General features: G+C 49.2%; 1 protein-coding gene across 4 annotated transcripts in view; it reads right to left on the bottom strand.

Annotated features, from left to right (window-relative positions):
* The window catches only part of LOC133351979 (interleukin-6 receptor subunit beta-like), a 95,962-nt gene extending 77,447 nt beyond the window's left edge, over nt 1-18,515 (bottom strand). For 2 of the 4 annotated variants that reach the window (XM_061567638.1, XM_061567639.1), the window contains exons 1-2: nt 17,855-18,515; nt 15,700-15,805 (exon numbers count right to left, since the gene is read on the bottom strand). The gene's annotated coding sequence lies outside the window, so the exon portion shown is untranslated. Of the gene's footprint in view, nt 1-15,699; nt 15,917-17,854 lie in introns of all 4 variants that reach the window. The other 2 variants (XM_061567635.1, XM_061567636.1) reach the window with 2 other exon arrangements.
* Between the last annotated feature and the right edge of the window lie 468 nt (nt 18,516-18,983).

The raw sequence follows: 18,983 nt of genomic DNA, 5'->3' as shown, positions 1-18,983 counted from the left end.
TTCTCGAAACTCTCAGCATCAATCTGGTCCCTGCAATTTATTTTAAACTAAAAGCCACTGAGCCAACAAAAGAAAATTAACGATTTTATAATTCTGTGGCGCTGTCGACTGAAGCACACGATAAACATTTACATTAGAATTTTTTTTGCCTGAACAAAAGTTTAATGTGCTGGCATTAATATTTCGTTAAGCCTGTTGAATGTGAGACGCAGTCATTCGTGAGACGCAGTTTGGGCTGCAGCTCAAATCCGGGCAGCTGTTTCAAAAAAGAAATAGGTTCGCTTGGACAACTCGAGCTGATCAATCAATCAGAATCGATACTCCCTGCCGACTGATTAAATGTAACGACCACGCGCGCGAGAGAGAGAGGGGGGTGCATTCTGTCCCGTTGCGGTTGACGTTTCGCGCATCTGGCCACGAGCGCGGCGCGCGCGCGTTCGGCAGCGCCGCCGCGCGCTCTGCCCGGACTCTCCGTCTCTTTGCGTGGCCGTCGAGTGCGCAGGCGGTGCAGCTGCGCGGGCGAGGAGGGGCCCAGGCGCGGGGCTACGAAGCGTGGGGGAACCCGGCCAGGGTCGGGGCCCCCATTTCATCCCCTGCACCGGGGTCCCTGCCAACCGCGCCGCGCCGCCACTGCCTTCACATTACACTGTCGTCCTTCGTCGATGCCAGAGTTTCCACAAACAAACATGCCCGCGTTCTCTCGCACGACTCCACACCGGCAACCGGGCAGAGGTAACTCTCGGCGTGGCGAAACACTTCCAAGGTCGCTCGCTTTAGCGCCACTCTCCATCTAACTAGACGTGTTTAACACAGCTAAACTAGTTAGACGTGTGTTACAAACACGGCGTTTGAATCCTTGGGAACAAAAAAACAAATCTGTGTCTCGTCAATAGCCATCGCGCGCCCAAGGCCGGGGTCGCTGTTTACTCTGCCGCTGTGTGCTCTGTGTGCTCTGTTTACTATATCGATGTTTACTCTGTGTACTCTGTGTGCTCTGTTTACTATATCGACAATCTTCCCAGCTCCCTTCGGGGGACAACGTCTACTTTGTTTCTCAGGATGGGTTTGCTTGGATCAGTCGACGAAGGACTTTTTCCAAGAAAAAAAAACACGTGGCAAGGCTTTGTGACGTCACACGACCAGCGGACGCCTCCGCTGATGTTGGAGGCGTTTGCGTTTAAACCTGGCGAGAGTTGCACGAACAGTTCTGTTGTCAAGGTGAGGGACACACTCATGTTGTCTTTGTTTTGTTTAATGACTCACATCAAAATATAGCATGAGTGGACCATGATGTTAAATAAGTTGCGGATGTCATCATCATATCCCGCACCTCCTATGAGCACGGTTGGCTATGTACGGTGCGAAAGAAATTCAACTTATATACACACCTGGACTTACACCGAGATACAGAACAAGGAGCGGATGAATCAGGGGAAAAATGCAAATGGGAGATATCTTCACATACAGGTGGATAGACGATGGCTGATGATGATTGTTGAACTTCTTTCGCGCCGTACATAGCCAACCGTGCTAGTCAGTGGTGCGGGATGCATCTCTGCACGCTTCTTTGTTCACTTTTCAGCGCGTTTCCTTTAATCTTTGCGTTTATGATCCATTTGTGGTGGCTTGAAATATGTACTGATTGAAATTGTCTGTATCGGCAACGTATGTATCGACCAAGTATGTATGCTGCTTTTCAAAGCATTCCTTCCTGCTCTTGTTCACCTCTTTATTTAATCATTTTGACACCAATCCAACTTCAATAACTGCCCTTGGCGTGCGCTTTCTTTCCGAGCTCTGCAGTTGTCTCCCTCCAACAATTAGTGCGTGAGTGCGTGCGTGCGAACACGATTCTATTGACGTCTGATCTGCCACAGGACGCCCAAGCCTCGCTTGAAATGCCAAACGCACGCTTGCAATCTGGCGCGGTGACATTTGGGTCCGAGTCGGAGAGCACGTGCGTTTGATTGCCCAGCTCCTGGCTCCACCTGGCGAGCGGGCACTTCAAGTCCGTCACACGCCTCGGGGAACATCAAAAGCGGCTCTTTCGTAATCAGCCGGCCGAGTGGACGCACGTGCGGCGCGCACGTCACGCGGGTGGCTGCCCGGACTCTGAACGTCCCTGCTGGCCAGGCGAGTCGCGAGGCTCAGCGTGGACACTGGGCCCAGTGGGGGGGGGGGGTCGGTCGCCCCGGATGAACCGAGGGGAGGAGATCTGAGCTGGGCTCGCTGGAGGTTACTTGAACAAATTCTACAGTCGCGGCCAGAGTGGTTCCCAGTGGCCCAATTCAACCCGGAAGACCCGTCCAAATTAAAAGAACAAACATTTGAAATAAAAAAATGAGTATATGTTCTTAGGATATGTATATGTTAAAGTGTATGATCAAATATCGTCAGATCTCGGAAGCTAAGCAGCGTCGAGGCCAGAGAGTGCTTGAATGGACAACCACAAAGCACGGCAGGTGTTATAAGTTATAGGTGCTATAGGCTATAGGTGTTATAGGTGTTATAGGTAATAGGTGTTATAGGTAATAGGTGTTATCGGTTATCGGTGTTATAGGTTATAGGTGTTATAGGTTATAGGTGTTATAGGTTATAGGTGTTGTAGGTTATAGGCTTGAGCGCTGTGCGGTGGAGATCAGATGGCAATGCAACACAGTCCATTGTTGCATTGTACTCCTGTGTGCTCCCACGCGGAGACCAACGTGCACTGACTGGTGTGGTGAAGTATGGTCAGATAACCCCCACCAGCACGGGTTGCTTGGGCCTCGTCAACAGTGCATTGAGGAAGGGCCGTAAGGCTTAAACATTTATATAATTACAATGACACGGCAATAAAAATACCTGTTTTACGTATTTCATATGATTATGAATTAAAAAAACAAATGAAACTCTTACCAATAAACCTATTCCGCTCAACTGCAATGAAATGAAAACCATTTAATGTAACACTGACACGCAGTATTGCTTTCTTCAAAGTTGTTTTTAAATTGCAGTTACAAATCTCAGCACTGAAGCCTCCTATGGGTGAACGGAGTGGGCGGAGAGGGAGGGAATTTTGCCGACTCTATAGCGATGCTCCTTGGATGCAATTGCGCTGCAACCGATGTTTTGGCCGAGTATTTGTTGTTTAACAAAAGCTCTGTGTGTCCCCCCCTCCCCAGTGCCAGCAGCAGGCCTGGTGAAGGATAACGCGCGGTCATGACTAAACCGCTCACGCTCCGCTCGTTATCGTAACGCACAGCGCGCACACGCCCGTCCTCCTCACCGAGTAGACGATGCTGCAATAACAACGTGCAGGCCACCGATTGAATAACAACGTGCAGGCCACCGATTGAATAACAACGCCGCCTTTATTACGCGTGCCATGGGACAGGAGGCCCCCTCATGAGTTGTTTTGAGCTGAAATTTATTGCCTCGTGACACGACCCGTGACACAGTACAACATTCTGAGCACGCTTTAAATGCCCAGATCATATGAGGTCATATTTTACGAGGCTAAACCTTAAAATCCCAAGTGGAAAATTACTTTAAATATCTTACAGCTTCATTTATTCGTCAGGCTCATGCCCATTTGTCAGTCCACTGCCGGATGAAGGCCTCGTCAAGCCATGCCCACAGCCCAGAGGTCGCAACGGGTGTTGATTCCTTACCCCCTGTACCCGTACCCGGCCGCACCAGGGTCGCAAACGGTTACCGTACCCGTACCCAGCCGTACCCGTACCCTACCCGTACCCGGCCGGGTACGGGTAGGGTACGGGTATCGGGTACCTGATTGCGACCTCTGGGATGAAGCCATGTTGCAGGCGCGGGTGGGTTGATTCTAGGAACTTGAATTGTGAGAAGAGACAAGACGTTGGGAAATGAGTGACAAACAGTTACCAGTGACTCACGGTCTACCCGTACCTGGACTTGGCGTTTGGGCCTGTGCTCAGAAACCGTAATTTAAACAAATTTTACAACAAATTTGACAGTGTTAATTTAGTAAGCATATGTATTTTAGTGATAGTCATAGTCTAGTGGATGACAACCTGTTTTAGTTCAAGGTGTGCGTGGCGTTTACACAGCGCAGATTTGAACCGAGACAGCAAAGTTGCCCTCAGCTCCACGCTCTGATGCATTTGAGTTCACACCTACAGTTAGTGTGGGCGGTCCAGTGAGCCCATCGTCCTATAGGGATTCATAACATAGTCACCACTTGGTGGAAAATCCACGGTGGATTAATCTGATTGAGAGACCGGCACCCAAATGTGTAAATCATCATTGACATCACCGGCTCACCGACTCACCCAGCGGGGGACACCCTGGGCCCCACCGTTTGAGCAGTCGTAGCCTTGCGCCTGGACGGTGGCGTTTCTCCACGTACGTGTACGGGGAAATGGGAAGGAGATTTGACCGTCAAATGTTTAGTTGATGATCGAGGGGCAAACCGTCGCCAGACAAGTTTGAACTAAAGCCGCAGCCCAGGAACGTCTCGCTCACGCCACTGCTGGAAGAAGGGCATCAACTACTGCAGGGAACTTTCGAGAAGTCATCTCGGGGAGGATAGGCCTCCTCCTCGCTGGCCACACATCTCGATGAAACGACTGTCAGTCAGGGGAATACATATTCTCATATTTTGGTACTGGCAAAGGAGGTCCCATGATGTAGCTGCTCACCCCGAGCTCTCATTGCTCTGATAGTGCGTTGTCTTTGTGCTGTACGCCTTTTGGCGTCCTCTGGTCTAACACCGTTTGAGACGAGGCTCAAAAGAAAGCTATCTCTGGTGTGGACCAATCAGTTTCAAAGACATGCATATATTAGCAGAGTAATGTTTTTTGTTTGCATTCTGACCACAAGTATTGTGGTTAATGCAGACATGATTCCTTATGAAAGGTTTCAGTTTGGTGATTTAACATCTCAACACCTGTTTTGTTGACAGAAAAAAGGGGAAAACCTCTTCTCAGAAAAAAAAAGTTGGGTAAAAGTGATGGAAAGTCTAAAATGGCCGCCTGAACCCGATCCAGCCATAGAATAAAATGATTAAAAAGTCTTTAAAACCCCAAATTCATACAGCTCAACAGTAATGCTATATTTGAATCTTTTGTGACTGCAGGACTCCATACTCTTTGGTTCTTTCGGTAAAGTCACGTAGATAGAATCTATACATTCTCTATGTACGTGAGTATAGTAATGCTATAGTGTGAGCGTTGTTTTAAATGAGTTGAACTGGAAATTGTTCAGCAAAGGTGCTAAAAACACGCCATTCTATAAAAGGGCCTGTTTTTCCCCCTGCATTTCTCCCCAAGCAATTCTCCGCATCGCAGACCGTTTACACAATACTGCCTTTGTGAAACGAAACACATTCTATTTCTGTTCTACAATCCCCAAAAATACACCGAGCGTAAAATGCACGTAGAGGCCCTGCAGCTGCCATCGCGACGTTGAGCCGCAAATGAGAAGTCTAAATGAAAAGTAAGAATGAAAAGTAAGAATGAAAAGTAAAAATGAGAAGTAAGAATGAGAAGTAAAAATGAAAAGAATGAAAACTAAGAATAAAAAGTAAGAATGAAAACTAAGAATAAAAAGTAAGAATGAAAAGTTAAAATGAGGAGTAAAAATGAAAAGTAAGAATGAAAAGCAAGAATGAGAAGTAAGAATGAGAAGTAAGAATGAAAAGTAAGAATGAAAACTAAGAATGAAAAATAAGAATGAAAAGAAAGAATGAGAAGTAAGAATTAAAAATAAGAATGAAAAGAAGAATGAAAAATAAGAATGAAAAGTAAGAGTGAAAAGTAATAATGAGAAGTAAGAATTAAAAAGAAGAATGAAAAATAAGAATGAGAAGTAAGAATGAGAAGTAAGAATGAGAAGTAAGAATGCGGCAAATGTTGTGCGGCATTCTGGGCGGCACGTGTAAAATCCCCCTTCGAAGGTGATCGCATCAGTGTTGATGTTATCATACAAGGTCGCTTTTTTCATTCCTGTTTGCTCAGAAAATTGGAAATGCATGTTATAATTTTAGTAGAACATTAACGTTCTTGTTATGATTAATAGGGTAACGTAGGGAGTATTGACTCACACGCCACACGTTGTTTTAAAAGTGAGACGTGGAAAGGTTGCAAAATCCTGTGCTTAGACGGAGGCGTAAACACTGTGCACTCTCAAAATGGTTCAAATATATGCGTGAGACCGCGTGGCCTGGACTGATCCTTACTCATTACTGTAGCTTATTTTGTTCAGTCCGAGTTGATAAGCCGAGGTCCTAAGGTCTACAATGCGACGTGGCCAGCAAGCAAGGAGAACTAATGTCAGGATAGTGAGATTCAACACGCTTATTTATTTATCGTCGTCAGGTTACTTGAGGTTGGAAAGATGGGAGTTCCAAAGCCGTTCTGTACAAGGAGAGAACGGGGAGGAGAAATATTCCATCCTTCGGCGAGCCAGCTAAACACAGGAAATGGCCAAATGAGGCGATCGGCGTCGTAGAAACGCGGCGTGGAAATCAAAGCGCGCAGCTGCGGAGGACAAGAACCGAGATGGCCAGGTGGTGGGGACGCGATCGACCGAGAGGACTGCTGGCACGGCGAGAGGCCTCGGGGGGACGCAGAGCGTCGTTGTGGGTGCACGGAGGCGATGGGGAGGCGACGAGGGAGCTCCGGAAAGCCACCACCTGACGACTTCATCGCCGATCGCTTTTAATTCCCACGATTGCGGTGGTGTACGCCTGGAGGCAGTGTTTGTGGGTCATTCAGATGGCGTCACTGGCCGCCCTGTGAGGTGGCTGGGCGATGGGCATGGGAGAAAATAGGTTTGAAACTTGTCTGTGTCGAATTTGAGGTTTAATCGCTCGTGCGTGTGTGTGTGTGTGTGGGGGGGGGGGTTACTCTCAGGCTAAAAAACGGATGTGGATTTGCAAAAAAAAATCCCAAACACCCCGCTCAGAAGGAATTACTGAGACATTTTTTTCTGGAAAATAAAAACGCGGATTGTGAAATTGTTTTCTCTGTATAAGATAGAAAAAAAAGTGCTGCTTCAGGAATGTAATGTAAATTGTGAGATAAATGTAGCAAAACTCGCTGCCAGTGGAGGGGATTGAATCGTCTACCGTGCAAAGCCAATTGGGTCGCAAGCCTCACCGATAGGAACCTCGTCCCGCCACACGACCCAGAGTGGCGTGCACCACACGGACCCAGAGTGCACCACACTGCCCAGAGTGGCACCACACTGCCCAGAGTGGCGTACACAACACTGCCCAGAGTGCATCACAAGACCCAGAGTGGCGTGCAGCACACTGCCCAGAGTGGCACCACACGGACCCAGAGCGCATCACAAGACCCAGAGTGGCGTGCACCACACGGACCCAGAGCTTATCACAAGACCCAGAGTGGCGCCACACTGCCCAGAGTGGCGTGCACCACACTGCCCAGAGTGGCACCACACGGTGCTTCATGGCAACGAGAAAAGCCCCACAGAAATGCTGCAGCGCGATGCAATGAGAAGTAATCCATTATTTCGACACATTTTTTCCCCATTTCCAAGTCTTACCTTGCATCACTGATTATATTTGAATTCGCATTATGGAGGCTCGTGAATGGCAAACTATAACATCCCGTGTGAGCGTTTATAGAACTTGCACATGATGTATTCATTGTTTAAATGCTGCTGTATCGTGCTGCTGCTCACTGGCAATTTCCCAACGTCAAGGCTGCGTTCCCATTCCGGGCGCAACTTTTCAAAAAAAGAGCCCGCGTATAAAACACGTGTTTGACTTGTCGCAAGCAAATAGGTCTGACAGATGTCTGCTCATGGTCAAGTGGTCAGATTCCTCACATTCCTGAACAAACCAAATTTGTTTAACTGATTGTATTTGAATAAACTCTTGCTGCTTCCCGCTCTGTTTGGTCGCCACGCACACGCTGTGCTCTTCTGTTGTTTGCCTGCCCTTGTGCGCGTCCTTGCAGAGCGAGAACGCGCTTCCAGTCTCGTCTGCAGCCTCTTGGTCGATCGTGCTAACGTGCGGGGGGGGGGGCACACGCCGTGGTTACAGTAGCAGCGAAAGGAATGGAACGTGTTCAAGAGCACGTCCATTGGGGAGATGGAGCGAAACAATTGTCTCGTGCGCTGGTGCTAGGCCTTCATCCAGCAGTGGATTGACCATGGCTCATCGTGAGGATGATGGTTATTATGATGCCGCACCTCTGATTAGCACGGTTGGTTATGTTTGGTGCGAAATAAGTTCAACGCACATACAGTACATGCATGTCTTCGACGCCTCGTTTTCAAGACCCCAAGGAGCCTGTGCTGGACCCAGCCTGGCCCGGAGCTTCACGCTGGAGCAGTCTACAGCGGTGGCCGCTCCATTCAGGTGGAACACTTCTCCATAGCTTCTCCCTTCGGAAGCAGCCGTACTGCTACTGCTACCCAGGCCCATCCAACTTGACCCCAGCAGCAGTCACGGCATCACGATGTTACCAGAGAAACGTACTTCATAGCTCCAATAGCTCGCATCTCTGCACGTTCTACCAACAACCCCTGTTTGAGTTGCTGGAACACTAGAAGTGTCAGTCTGCAAACCGAACCTTATTACAATGCAATTGGCAGGAACGCGTTTTTTTAAGTAAGGAAATAACGAAAAGAGTTTATCTATAAATTCTGGCGACGCAAAAATCCGCTGTTGTATTTGTGTTTGTGGTGGAGAGGAAGGGAGGCGCCTTCTCGTGCGTGGGGGCAGAGGACGGCGAAGGGAGTCCTGGGGGTGACGGCAAGGACGACGAGATAACGAGGAAGTGCACGGGGATTGCTCCGTGCGGCTTATTTAGTTCGTATTTATAATCACAGCTAACAAGGAAGGCAGCAAAATAATCACAGGGTCCGAGGCCACGCGAACGTGCTTTGTTATACTCGTAATTACGTGAGATATTGTGATGGCAGTGGCGTAACAAACACAAACAAAACTCGAAACATTCGTCAATATAGAAGGGCCATTGTCTGAAACGTTGCCTATTGTAGACGTTTTTCTTTTTAAGGCAGTGTTGATGACGACCGTGCTGAGCTATATTAGAGATTCATGATCCAGGGACTCTGCACGTTCTGATGTCCAGACCTGCGATCTACGTTGGTCAATCTCGAGCCCTCTCGGCTGCCCTCGTTTTTGTACATTCTCCACGTCAACAGCCCTCGGAACACGTAAATGTGTGCAATTTGGTGGGCACTTGTTTCGACGTGTTTCGTTTGTGTTCGTGAAACAGGCGAGTCGAGAAGTCGTCGCTCAGCAACGGAAGATGAGAGACGGAGTCCCGTGACGACGTCTCGCGGTCCTGCCCCTCGACTCGGAGTGATACACTCGCACTCTCCGCTCTCATGCAATGACAACATTCCCAGATAATACGTTTCGTGACATTGTTTTATATTCTCCAGGATTTAAGGAATATTCTGGCGAAGTAATTGCATTAATCGGAGCACGAATGGATGAGTTCTGGAGGTATCTTCTTGGTTCTTTCGGTAAAGTCACGTAGAAGGGAAGTGATAAAATAATAAAAATAAAACATAATAAAATAATTCTCACGACGTTTCGGCCACAACGCAAGCAGCCATCCCTGCAGTCACGAAAGCTTTAAATCGAAATTCTGGAGCTATTTCAGAGTTCTGCATTCGTTGCTGCCACCTCTTTCGTGTCGATGTCTATTTTATGTCTTACAAGCTGCTTCCACGGTTTCAGCGCTTACTTGATATACGGAAAATCCCGTGCAGCCAGTTACCCAGCTAGGTTCGGTGGTAACGGCCCGCAGCCACTGACAAGACACTTGTTGTTGATGTGGAGAGGAGCTCAGACAGCAGCCAGCCAGGAAACTCGAGTCATACTTTTTAACAGCAGTATGATATTAAGCTATAGCATGAATATTATACAATAGCGAACTTTCATTTCCTCAATACTGATTCTGATGACCATCTTCTCAACAGGAATATCGTGAAGGCGATAGCTGCATATTTTACAGAGAGTGTAAAAATATGTAATTAGTCCATTGAGATTGGTGGAAGACGTGTAGAGAGTATTCATTATAATGTCGTTTCTCTAGGATGTATACGTTGGTTTAGTGGGGTGTCTGTAAGTGGATCGCCCTGTGTAGCAGGATGCACTTCACCAATTATCCCGCGTACAACGCAGGAAGACGGTACAATAAGACTCTGCTGCATGTGTCAGGTTGTATATATGTGGACTAATGTGCTTCATGCCACCCGGTAAGGATGTAGTTATTTGTATTGAACATCGCATGCTCAATATAACCTCATGCAATGCAAAATACATAAAACACTGAAAATTCATCACGATATTCGTGTCTTCAAGATATCCTCACGGATCCCCATAACTCTCTTTCAGGAGGATCCTGCATCGGGCCAATTCATAGTAGAGTCACGTTTTGTATGTCGGTATCTGTGGAAAACAGTCAAAACGTCCGCACAGACGGGCTCACAATCCCACTGGCCCACGTGGCCAAATAACCCCCACAATCCTGCAGGGCATTCACAAAAGGAGCTGCTGCATGTATACTTGAACATCGTATCCTACTACCGTATTCTACCCATTATGAGACCCATTAAAACCTTTTACCTTTCATTAAAGCAAACGTTGAGCGTGCATCCTATAATCCGATAGGTGTGTGTGTGTGACCACATTTGTTAAACTTCAATGACGCAGTTTCGGAGTGCATCTTATAACCCGAGAGCGTCTTAAAATGCGGAGAATGCGGCAATAGCACAGCGAAGGAATTGGGGGCAGGCACATCGCTCCGTGGATAGTCAAACGCGTGGAACTGGGCGCGGGTGTGATAGCGCGCGCGCGTGCACGTGTGATTGCGCGTGCACGTGTGATTGCGCGTGCACGTGTGATTGCGCGTGCACGTGTGATTGCGCGTGCACGTGTGATTGCGCGTGCACGTGTGATTGCGCGTGCACGTGTGATTGCGCGTGCACGTGTGATTGCGCGTGCACGTGTGATTGCGCGTGCACGTGTGATTGCGCGTGCACGTGTGATTGCGCGTGCACGTGTGATTGCGCGTGCACGTGTGATTGCGCGTGCACGTGTGATTGCGCGTGCACGTGTGATTGCGCGTGCACGTGTGATTGCGCGTGCACGTGTGATTGCGCGTGCACGTGTGATTGCGCGTGCACGTGTGATTGCGCGTGCACGTGTGATTGCGCGTGCACGTGTGATTGCGCGTGCACGTGTGATTGCGCGTGCACGTGTGATAGCGCGCGCGCTGTCACACGTGCACCGCTCGGCGTCGACTGCGGGACCCGCACGGACGGAGCGCTGCGCCCCTCACTCTTCTTTCTCCTCTCCTCGTCTCTCTCGCACTGCACCGCGGCTCACGGCAGATTTAAGGTTCGTGTCGTCGTGGCTCGTGAGAGCGAAAGCCTCGGAGGGCGCAACTCACAAAACAAACACAAAGAGACAACACCGTATAGCCTCCTTCAGAGGGTTGGGGCAAGTGCTGTCTCACTGAGCACCCATATGAAGGCCAATACGGAGCATAAGGAGGGTAGTTGGGCAAGCACTACGCCCGCCCGCCTTTGTCTCCCCAGTGCCACACACCAGAACTGGCTGATTGAACCTCAGGGAGGCCCAGGAATGGTTTAGACATTCGGCACTGATGTTGGTTGTGAGCGGAAATCGAACTCGGGTCGCACTATTCCAATCGCAGTGCGCTAACCACTGTGCTACAGCTCCCCACACTCACATGTACACAACAAAGATCCCCCGTATAGCCTTAACAGACTGTTGGGGCAAGTGCTGTTAACGAGCACCTTTGAAGGTCAGCACGGCACACGAGGGGGTGGGTGGCCAGCACCACGCCCGACCGCCTTTGTCTCTCCAGTGCAAATGTTTACACCCCGCACCAGGTACTATTTTTTTAGGCTGCGTCGGCCTAGAAGAGGCCCAGCTCCGGCTTAGATAATAGCCACTGGTGGTGACCGTGAGCGGAAATCGAACTCGGGTCGCCGAGTTTGTAGCGCAGCGCGCTAACCGCTGCGTCACCGCTCCCACTAGTACACACACGCGCTCACAAACCCTGCACTTGCATTGTTCGCTGAGATCACATGTTGTGTCGCAACGGAAACGGGAGAGGTTCCTTGAGAGCGAGTGTCCCCTTGGGGTCAACTCAGCTCGGTGGCGGTCAAGGTGACTGCAGCTTGCTCGCTGCGTGCTGCAGGCATCTCGACTGGCTGGCTGACTACAGGAGGCGGAGAAACGAGCCTGTTGGCGATGTTGAAAACAAGCAGCATAACTAGCGTTGCTATGACACGAGATAACGTAATATTCATACGCGTGTCTACTACAATTGATACACTCTTTGATTAGCTGATCATTTGCAGCTCTTTGTTATTCCACTGCTGGGTAAAAGCCCTGCAAAGCTGTGTCGGTCAGGGGGGTTATTTGACCATACTTCACCGCGCTGGTCATTGCAGGTTGGTGAAGTGGAGGGGGGGGGGGCTGGTTTAAAATATCGTGAGGTCAGCCGCGACCGGCCAGGATTGGAAGTCACGTCGCTGGGGTCACAACCACTGCACCACCGCTCCGCCAGACGATTGTAAGTGCTGTACAATATTGATTACACGGGTGTGTTACGATTGTAGCGGTGTCGGTGGTGATGGATACTTACACAGTACTAGGGCACAGTCACAATTAGTCTCGCAGGTGATGGGGTTAAATAGCCCCGAGGACACGTGTGCGCCTTGGCGCCTCTGTTAAATGCCAGCCGTACCCAAATATAAACTCTCCCCGTTCGCTCTGAACATTGCCCTTCTCCACCGGTCAAACGGCCATTGGATATCCCTCCCGTGTGTGTTCCACGCGTACTGGGAGCATCTTCAGGAACTCAATTCGGTTCAGCTCAGTTTCCGAAGAAGGTCCCAGCACGGTGAGTGAAACGTCAGACATCATGCCAAGCAATACGCGCGGTACAAACCGAAAAAAACCCCTCCAAATCGGTGGAGCTGTACGGCGCGGCCGCGTGGGATGCACAAGGAGATAATGGTGCGGCACAGTGGCCCTTTGCACGATGAGAGGAGGAAGATGGGGAAACAGATCGAATCAAAATATACACCAGGCTGAGGTTTTGGGGGAAATGGCCGTTCTTAAGAGTACGCGTGGAAGGGGAGGGAAGAGAGATCGACTGAGATTATATTTATCCGGCCAACTTCCTCTACTATAATGACGATTGCCTCTGATCTGAAGGGTCATTTGGCCCGTACGTCATTCTAGTATATCCTGTTGCTGTTCTAATTTCTACGGCAGACGGAAGCAAGCAGTGATTTTAAAAACAAATCCTCATTATCTGAGCTCGTGCGCCACCCACCAACTCCGCTCCATTGCTGGGTCAAACTCGCTGGCGGAAACACAGAGAGGGCCACAGTGGACTCACACGAACATCCATCCCCATGGCCCCTGGCGGGGTGAGGTGGGCACTGACGCTCGCGTCGCCAACTCCTTGAAGCGGGAAGTCGTCAAACTCAACCTGAAAATGCCCCCCGAGTGTCACGAGAAACACCTCCCCTACATGTGACCAAGAATGTCACGAAACAATTTACCCGGCATTACCACACACGTGACCTGGCATTGCCACACACGTGACCTGGCATTACTACACACGGTACTGGCATTACCACACACATGACCTGGCATTACCAAACACGGAACTGGCATTATCACACACAGAACTGGCATTACCACACACGTGACCTGGCATTACCACACACGGTGCTGGCATTACCACACACGGTACTGGCATTACCACACATGGTACCGGCGTTACCACACACGTGACCTGGCATTACCACACACGGTGCTGGCATTACCACACACGTGACCTGGCATTACCACACACGGTGCTGGCATTACCACACACGGTGCTGGCATTACCACACACGGTACTGGCTTTACCACACACGGTACTGGCATTACCACACACGTGACCTGGCATTACCACAAACGGTACTGACATTACCACAAACGGTGCTGGCATTACCACACACGGTGCTGGCATTACCACACACGTGACCTGGCATTACCACACACGGTACTGACATTACCACACACGGTGCTGACATTACCACACACGGTACTGGCATTACCACACACGTGACCTGGCATTACCACACACGGTGCTGACATTACCACACACGGTGCTGACATTACCACACACGGTGCTGGCATTACCACACACGGTACTGGCATTACCACACACGTGACCTAGCATTACCACACACGGTACTGGCATTACCACACACGTGACCTGGCATTACCACACACGGTGCTGGCATTACCATACACGGTGCTGGCATTACCATACACGGTGCTGGCATTACCACACACGGTACTGGCATTACCACACACGTGACCTGGCATTACCACACACGGTGCTGGCATTACCACACACGGTGCCGGATTATCCTAGGAGCAAAAGCCCCGCGATAAATGCTTTCAAGCTATCAATTCCGGTTTAGTGATTCTGCACTTGCTCTATTACTATAGTACAAAACTGCCTTCAACTCTTATGAACGACTGGGTGTTTAAGGTTAACGATTTGTCGTATTATCTGGCTGTATAGCAAATGAAAAATACAATTACTTTACTGTGTAAGTAACATTTTTGTGTATTAATATGTATATGTTATTTATTTAGGGCCCCGTTATAACATATGCGACAGGCCCCGCACTCGCTTAATCCGGCACTGACTACACACCAAGGCCGTAATTATCATTTCTATTGGGGGGGGGACATCCCTTCTAGATTTGAAGTTTTCGTGACTGCAAGGATCCATACTCTTTGGTTCTTTCGGTAAAGTCACGTAGGTGAAATTTTTTAAATAAAAAATAAAAAACAGAAATAAATAAATTACGACGTTTCAATTGCAACACAAGAAATCATCATCAGGTGTGACAAACAATATTAAAATATGTTCAAAATGTCCCCCCCCCCATAATATATATTTATATAAACAATATAAAAAAATGCTAAACCTTGGCCACAATATCTGAACTTGTCTTCATATAACAATGCATAGATTTCTAATTAATTATATGATTGTGGTTATGGTTGTACTTTATAAATCCCTAAACTCTGTCATTATATACAATGAAACAAAAAATGTAAAAAAGAAAAAACAGATCAATGTAATACAATACACTATTTGAAATTGTCGTAAATAAATAAATAAAAAGCCCATCCCATGTGTTAGTGAATTTTTTTTTATATTTTAGGCAGGAAATGGCAGGAAATTTGTTTTCAAATTTAGATTTTTTTTTTCTGGAGTGGGGGGGGGCCTAGACCCCCTGGAAGATTTGGTCCCCCCCAATGTTGACACCATGGCTACGGCCTTGCTACACACGGTACCCGGCATGACTACACACGGTAGCCGGGTCACAGGACCCGGTCTGTATACGTGCACGGTAACTGCTCTTAAATGGCTGAATCCGCACCCTGTCCTCAAGATCCCAAAGCACGTCACAATACTTTGCGAAAGTCACTACCAAACATTCCTGTTGCCGGGGAAAGCCAGAGGCAAGTCGGTGGCTGTAGCGATAAACATCAACGCACATGTCTCGGCGTGAAACCGCGTTCGCAGTGTCGCACGAGGCACAAACCACCAAACTCAAAGCGGTGGCCACATAACACGGCGCTGAGCTGGCGGCGACACTGGCCCCGGATGGACTCACCAGACGGAGGGCGAGGGAAGTCATCCCCGGTCGGCCGATGATGAAGCGACGCATCGCGAGCCAGAGGATGAGAGAGGCTCCTGCGGTTCGTTCCGATGGCTTGTGACTAAATATAGCGCGACGCCACGGGCCACGGGGTCGTGGTGTGCGAGACGCGGGCGGGAGGCCAGCGGGCCCGATCACACCGGCTCAGCAACGAGGGCCCAACGAGACGCTGCTGTGATTGCGTGCCAGTGTGTGTCGGTGAGTATTTGTGAGTGTGTGGTGAGTATTTGTGAGTGTGTGGTGAGTTTGAGTGTGTTGGTGAGTATTCGTGTGTGTGGTAAGTATCCGTGAGTGTGTCGGTGAGTGTGAGTGTGTGGTGAGTATTCGTGAGTGTGTGGTGAGTATTTGTGAGTGTGTTGGTGAGTATTCGTGAGTGTGTGGTGAGTATTTGTGAGTGTGTTGATGAGTATTTGTGAGTGTGTGGTGAGTATTTGTGTGTGTCGGTGAGTATCCGTGAGTGTGTTGGTGAGTATTTGTGAGTGTGTCGGTGAGTTTGAGTGTGTTGGTGAGTATTCGTGTGTGTGTTGGTGAGTATTTGTGAGTGTGTTGGTGAGTATTTGTGAGTGTGTCGGTGAGTTTGAGAGAGTGTGTCGGTTAGTATTCGTGTGTTGGTGAGTATTTGTGAGTGTGTGGTGAGTATTTGTGAGTGTGTTGATGAGTATTTGTGAGTGTGTGATGAGTATTTGTGTGTGTCGGTGAGTATCCGTGAGTGTGTTGGTGAGTATTTGTGAGTGTGTCGGTGAGTTTGAGTGTGTTGGTGAGTATTCGTGTGTGTGTTGGTGAGTATTTGTGAGTGTGTTGGTGAGTATTTGTGAGTGTGTCGGTGAGTTTGAGAGAGTGTGTCGGTTAGTATTCGTGTGTTGGTGAGTATTTGTGAGTGTGTGGTGAGTATTTGTGAGTGTGTTGATGAGTATTTGTGAGTGTGTGGTGAGTATTTGTGTGTGTCGGTGAGTATCCGTGAGTGTGTTGGTGAGTATTTGTGAGTGTGTCGGTGAGTTTGAGTGTGTTGGTGAGTATTTGTGTGTGTGTTGGTGAGTATTTGTGAGTGTGTTGGTGAGTATTTGTGAGTGTGTCGGTGAGTTTGAGAGAGTGTGTCGGTTAGTATTCGTGTGTTGGTGAGTATTTGTGAGTGTGTGGTGAGTATTTGTGAGTGTGTTGGTGAGTATTCGTGTGTTGGTGAGTATTTGTGAGTGTGTTGGTATTTGTGAGTGTGTTGGTGAGTATTTGTGAGTGTGTTGGTGAGTATTTGTGGGTGTCGGTGAGTATTCGTGTGTCCGTGAGTATTTTTGAGTGTGTGGTGAGTATTTGTGAGTGTGTTGGTGAGTATTCGTGTGTTGGTGAGTATTTGTGAGTGTGTTGGTGAGTATTCGTGAGTGTATGGTGAGTGTGTGTGAGTGTGTTGGTATTTGTGAGTGTGTTGGTGAGTATTTGTGAGCGTGTTGGTGAGTATTTGTGAGTGTTGGTGAGTATTCGTGTGTTGGTGAATATTTGTGAGTGTGTGGTGAGTATTTGTGAGTGTGTTGATGAGTATCCGTGAGTGTGTGGTGAGTATTTGTGAGTGTGTGGTGAGTATCCGTGAGTGTGTGGTGAGTATTTGTGAGTGTGTTGGTGAGTATTCGTGAGTGTGTGGTGAGTATTTGTGAGTGTGTTGGTGAGTATTCGTGAGTGTGTGGTGAGTATTCGTGAGTGTGTGGTGAGTATTTGTGAGTGTGTGGTGAGTATTTGTGAGTGTGTGGTGAGTATTCGTGAGTGTGTGGTGAGTATTCGGTAGTGTGTTGGTGAGTATTTGTGAGTGTGTGGTGAGTATTTGTGAGTGTGTGGTGAGTATTTGTGAGTGTGTTGATGAGTATTTGTGAGTGTGTGGTGAGTATTTGTGAGTGTGTGGTGAGTATTCGTGAGTGTGTGGTGAGTATTCGTGAGTGTGTGGTGAGTATTTGTGAGTGTGTTGGTGAGTATTCGTGAGTGTATTGGTGAGTATTTGTGAGTGTGTTGATGAGTATTTGTGAGTGTGTGGTGAGTATTTGTGAGTGTGTGGTGAGTATTTGTGAGTGTGTGGTGAGTATTCGCGTGTTCGTCTGTGCGCGTGTGTTAGTGTCTGAGTGTTTAGTACCTTCGATACTTCACGTGGCCTCAAAGTGCACCTAGCCTGGCTTAAGCGCCGTGTTGACGTCAGCCACTGAGTGGAAAACTGCGGTTGTTGTTGTTGTCCGCGTGTCACCGGTTACGTGCCCAGCAGCATGTATGTAACTCTGTACATATGTCAGTGCGTGCGTGTCTTCGTGTGCCTATGTTCGCGTATCTGCTCGTGTATGTTTCCCGTTAATAAGTCGGTGTGTCGGTGTATCTCTACGTATGGTGGGTGTGTCTGCGCGATGTCAGTGTGTTGGTGTGTCTTTCTCTCTCTTGCTATGTCCACATGCCTTGCTCCACGTGATCGTCTATCCGCGTCTACGTGCTAGTGCGCAGTGCCTGTGAACACCCCGAGTGTGCCCTATGTGTCCGCGTTAGTACGTGTCCACGCGCCCACGTGTGTGCCGTGTCATCCTGCCCTGCTCCCCGTGCGTTGTGCCAGCCAGCCAGCCAGTCTGTGTGTGTACTCGGGGTGTCTGTCCGTGTGTTCGCCTCGCCGCGTGTATCCCGGGTGTCCGGTGGAACGCAGCCTCTCCCGCCCTTCCCACACACAAGCCACACACTCACCACGCAAGCACTGCGCTCTCCCCCCCCTCTCTCTCTCACGCTCTCCGCACTCACTCCCCACCACCCCTGTAAGAGGGCCTCTGGAATAACGGGACACGGCGGTGGGGGCGGCGCGCCCGCAGCCCCCGTGACTGCGTCCCTGGGCCGAGAGCCAGAGCCGGGCGCAAGGGGGTGGTGCCGGCATGCGAGGAAGGATGATCAATCACAGCCCCTGACGCCCCAATCCACGCCCGCAGCCCCTGTCTCCTCTCGCACGGGGCCACAGAGATCACCGCGGGACGACGTGTCTCCACTGCACAATGAAGATGATGCCGCAGCCTTGTTGTTGTTTTCTCTCTCTGGTTTTTTTTCCACAGCCAATTCTCAACCCTTCCCACCAAGAGAGTGCGCGAAGCTTTGTCCGCGGTCGTGCCGACGGGCGATAGGACTTTTCTCCGCGCTCTGTCGGTCATGGGGGTTTTCGACCATACTTCACCACGCTGGTCAGTTGCGGGTTGGTGAAGGGCGGGGTGGTGCGAGCGGGGGGCGAGGCGAGGCGCAGG

The sequence above is a fragment of the Lethenteron reissneri genome, chromosome 39 (assembly GCF_015708825.2).
Source record: "Lethenteron reissneri isolate LAM-NWPU_2019-01 chromosome 39, ASM1570882v1, whole genome shotgun sequence".
Classification (NCBI taxonomy): domain Eukaryota; kingdom Metazoa; phylum Chordata; class Hyperoartia; order Petromyzontiformes; family Petromyzontidae; genus Lethenteron; species Lethenteron reissneri.
Note: the sequence above shows the minus strand (reverse complement) of the source record. Positions and strands in the feature narration are given on the sequence as shown.